The following is a 5,375-nucleotide window of genomic DNA, read 5'->3' on the forward strand; positions in this document are numbered from 1 at the left end:
GAAAATTTTGGATTATTTGTTTATTTTGGATTGTCCCCCGTCTCCCTTATAAAATAAAAATCACAATATGTATCAACCGTTTTCTTTGTTAAAGTTAGGTCTCAAATTAATACAGGTTATCAGATTCAATAATCTCAACTTTCATTTGTTGTGTAGGATCACTCTCAATTAACTAAATGTTTATCATTAATCTCTAACTTTCAACTAATTAATTAATATTAAAAGTTTATTGCTTTTTGAATTGTTATTTAGAAAAAGCAAGCACACATTATAATAGATTAAAAAGATAAAGATGTGATGGTGCTAGTTGAAAAGATACAAGACAAAAAGGATAGGGAAACAAACAGTGCCAAGTGAATATGAGAGCTTACTGTACCTATATCAGTTTGTGAAAACAAAGGTGCATTTTTCTTGAAAAAGCAAATTTGTGTATGTGGTAGTTGTTTGTGAGGACCAGGACCCCCATTGTACTAACCCTCATCTCTGGAGGGTAGCAACCATTTCTTTTTCTTTCTTGTCCCACCCTCTAACCCTACCCCTAGCAAGTCCCCCCCCCCCTTCCTTCCTCTCTCAATATCTTGTTATAAGTACCTGTATCACTCATTGGGAAATGGGGTGAAAATTGCTGATTGATCTACTGTCAATTAACTCTGATAAACACACACAAACTCGTTTTCTTTTGGTTACAAACACAAAGAAAGTACATAATGTGCTACTGATGACACTCACTTGTTCACCTTTTACGTATGCCCTAATGAACAATCAATCATCAGATTGTGGTCAGATGAGTATATCACAAAACCCTGAAACAAGAACCGTTAAAAGGAGCCGTGATTCAAGCACTAAACATCCAGTGTACCGCGGTGTACGAATGCGAAGTTGGGGCAAATGGGTGTCCGAAATCCGTGAGCCTAGGAAAAAATCGCGCATATGGCTTGGTACTTTCCCTAAGCCCGAAATGGCGGCTCGAGCACATGATGTGGCTGCGGTTTGTATCAAAGGCAGCTCCGCAATTCTTAATTTCCCCGAACTTGTGGGATCGTTTCCTCGGCCTGCTTCGTGTTCTCCTAGAGACGTTCAAGCCGCGGCTGCTAAAGCCGCGGCTATGACAGAATTCGACTCCCCATCTTCATGTATAGAAACCACTTCTGAAGATCTTGATGAGATAATTGAGCTTCCGGTTTTGGGAACTAGTTTTGAGTCGCTAGAGTTAAATAACGATTTCGTGTACAATGATTCGGTCGTGGACGGGTGGTTATATCCGCCTCCGGTGATGAATAACAGTGATGATCAAGAACATGTGAATAATACCGGATTTGAATCTTTATGGTGGAACTACTAGTCTAGTGTTGTGTTATGTTTTTTGGTTTCTTAATTACTTTTGCTTTTTATTGTTTTCACTTTGGCCCTTTTTTATTTTTTCATTCAAGGGTTACATTTGTTGGGAAAGGTTAATCTACAAATGAAATTAACTTGCTAAACGTGAGAATCAAGTAGAGTAATTATATATACAAGTAGAGTAATTATGTAATTATATCATAATGTAATATTTGATTCTCACGTTTAACACATTAATTTTATTTGTAGTTGATCCAAACCCCACATTTATTTGTGTTTGTTTTGTGCACTCATCCATGACCTCTTATTGAATGTGTAAATACCAATAAATTCTTTCTCTAGCTCTCTCTCTCAATGTCTCTAACATATCAATGTGACTCTGTGGTTGTAAAGCCAAATGTGGTGGACCTCGAATCATTTACTGAAAATATCTTGAATTGCATGAAGTACAAGCTGACTAAGCATTCCTAGATGGTTCTTAATTGGTTGAACCTCCTAGCTCCACATCATTTGTTTGCATTATTAAACTCTATCTAAACCTTCTTATTTGTTTTCTTCTCCTTTATCTAATATTAAACTCGTAATGATAATTGGTAAATGAATAAATCGGTTGGAAGTTTATGTATGCTTATATTTTGAATCTATATCATGTTTTCGAGGTGTTTGTTTAGATCGAAAACTTTACGAGACCCACACCTCTCGGTACTTTGTTAACTGGTAACCAACGAGTCACGTAAATCATTGTTTACAGTCTATGTTGAGAAGTGACGTTCAAAAAATAATGGTAGTTAGTAAGCCATTTGACAACTATACTAGAACATGGAAGATTTGGTATAAGGTGACTTACATGTGTTTAAATTAATAGGTATAATTAAATATTTAACCCACATATATATATATATATATATATATATTAGACAGATGCTCCGCGCGATGCAGCGGGAAATACAAACCTTGATAATCACGTAATAGATTTATGGGCGTTCACTGTTCCGTTTGAAATCGTGAAACCGTTTATTGGTATAGATAGATTAATAATTCTTATTTTAAACTTAATTTAGTATCGAAGTACAAACGAAACCGGAACCTAAACATTGCTAATGGTTTGGTTTTGTTGAGTTAAATTTTCAACGGCCCGGTTTTAATTTTCGACGACAAAAGCGTTACTAACAGCTTGGTTCACGGTTTAATTTAAACCATCAAAACCGAACCACAAACAAATATACGTAAAATGTTATTTTTAACTGAAAAAAAACTATGATAATATCATACTCAAATTAAAGAGAATTAAATGCTCGTTTTTATGGTGCAATTTAAAAAAAATATTAATGCACGAAAAAGTTATGATCGTATAAAAATCGCGGAGGAATTTGGGTTAAAAGTGAAAATATAAAGAATATATGCATAAAAGATGAAGGATCAAAGTTGTAACTATTATTTAATTTTACAAAAAATTATTAAAGTTAAGGGGTAAATGTTGTAAATATTTTGGAAAAATATAGAATGCACGTGAGTTTTTATGCTAGAAAGACTATTTTGTTTTTAGATTTGTACCATATGCTTGAAATTTTGTAAAGTACTTAAAATCACCGTCTTAATTTGCCCTTCATTGCTACATTATATATAGTATAGATAAGTAGATTGCGTATCATATATTATATTTATAGAGGTGCATGTTAACTGTTCGATCGTTTCTATTTTGAAGTAAAAGCAAGTATTATGTAAATTAAATATAACTATATTAACTTTTATCCCTCATATTACGAGAGTTATTTTACATTATTTGTTTATAATATTTATATATATTTTTGGGGTTTAATTATATTTATTGTAAGGAATTTAAGAATATAATTAGGGCTGAATGATGAAAGAGTTTCACAAATAAATGAGATATATAACCCGGTTTAAAAGTTATCTGGGTTTGGTGAGACCCATGACCCGTTTATTTTTTTACTGTAAAATTAATTCTTAATTATAAATAATTCATTTTAAAAAAAAATCGGATATTAATTTTTAGTATATCCCTATTTTATAGCTCATATCAAAGATTTGGATAGATTAATTTTTAATTTAATGAGATGTTATAATCCGTTTGAGACACATAACAGTTAATTCAGATCAAATGCATGAGAAAACTACATTTACAAATAAGGTAATCTTGTGACTTGAGAGGATGTGAGAACCAACCGGTGAGTTTATATGTATATATATATAAGGGTTCAAATAAAAAGAAGTTGTTTCCTACGAATGGTAAGAACCAATATAATTTTAACATTTGGCATTAAAACCTATGGTGAAAGAATAATTCTAGGAAACTATGTCGGTTATAATGGTGAAAAAGTAATTCTAGGAAACTATGACGTTTTTTTTGGTAATTTTAAATCTCAACTATTGATTGATATGATCCAATGGCTAAGATTTATTCTTAGTCTTTCTAGGAACTAATTATTTTTAGAATAACCCTCCCATATATATATATATATATATATATATATATATATATATATATGGGATGGAACATGCGAGAATTGATTTTATAGCGAGAAGTGCGAGAAGTCGATCTCAACCATTGATTATCTTCTAGTTGTTAAAAACATTAATTCCACTAATTACTTCTCAATAATTCTCCATATTAAATATTGTAGAAAGTTACAAATCTTAGAAAAGATAAATTGACTTTTACATAAAATATCATCTAAATTAATTTTAATGAAATATAATTGAGAGAAAATTATTTTCATTCATGGTTTCATAAGATTTATTTGAATTTTGTTTGACGTACCTACATATGAAAATAAATGTATATGTAGATGAATTGTTATTAATTGATCACGTACACAAGTAACACAATAATCTACATATAGCTTATGTTTAATTATACAAATTGTTAGTTATTTTTATTTTATCAAAATGTAACTCGTATTACAAACACAACTTATGTTCACCTACACAAATTTTGTTTATTTTGTTTTCACCAACACACAACTTATAACGTTTATATAATTATATTTATAAAATTGTCATTGTATTTTTTGTTAGGGTTAGTCTCAAAATCTCATAGGGGTCGTCTCGAAATTATACAGGGTATGGCTTTAAAGTTTTACAGGGGTCGGTGCCAAAATTTTACAGGGGTCGGTCGAGAATTTTTCGATATATTAACACTAATTTTTTTTTTCACAGGGGACGGGGGACACTCCTCACTTATGAGTGGCTACGCCCCTGGAGGCAATGGTAATGGTATGAGTGGTGGTGGTTTGGTGACGGTGGTGTCAAGAAAATAGTATGAAAAGATAATATAATGCAAAAGAGGAAAAAAAATGAGGTGTGTCGATAATAATTTTGATATGTTTAAACATCTAAACACCGTTTTTTTTATTCTCACACTTTCATTCCACTATCAAACACTTCCTCATTTTCAAACCAATACGAGTAGATATTTTTCACGTAGGGCAAAATTAAATAATGTTCAATTATGCAGCTACACCAATAATTTAACATAAACTTGATGTATATATTGTCTTTTGCTGAAAATTATATTAAAAATAGTTTTATTTTTAAAAATGATATGATTCGTTTGTCTTTATAGGAGAAAATGGCATGGAATACTTGCTTGCGCTTGTCAAAGTCACGAAATGGAGAAATTTTAATTTAATATTTGTCTAGTCTCTTGGGTTTAATTAAAAGTGTGTTAACACTTACAATTTACTCTATAAAATTTACTGAAAAAATCACATATACAAATCAGGGGCGTTTGGGATGGAAAGACAGGAAGGTCGACCGACCTTAGCCCTATCATTCGGAAGCCCAAAAATTTTAACTTTTTTACATATCCATATTAATTTTAAAAAAATTTATATTAGGCCCAAATTATCAACTTTATAGCCCAATTATCATCGTATCATTTACTTTTTTTATATGAGCTATCGAATATATCTTATTTAAAACCTGAATTTATACTCGGCCTAAAACTTTTTAATGATTCTCGGAAATGTACGACCGTTTATAAGAATTCTTTGTTTTGTTTTTCAGAAATTTCA

General features: G+C 31.2%; 1 pseudogene; it reads left to right on the forward strand.

Moving 5' to 3' along the window:
- The first annotated feature begins 718 nt into the window (after window positions 1-718).
- Window positions 719-1,426, forward strand: LOC143556646 (dehydration-responsive element-binding protein 3 pseudogene; annotated as a pseudogene).
- The last annotated feature ends 3,949 nt before the right edge of the window (window positions 1,427-5,375 follow it).

Source organism: Bidens hawaiensis, unplaced genomic scaffold (genome assembly GCF_021521415.1).
Source record: "Bidens hawaiensis isolate Kalapana, Puna unplaced genomic scaffold, B.hawaiensis_p1.1 tig00018666_1, whole genome shotgun sequence".
NCBI classification, from domain to species: domain Eukaryota; kingdom Viridiplantae; phylum Streptophyta; class Magnoliopsida; order Asterales; family Asteraceae; genus Bidens; species Bidens hawaiensis.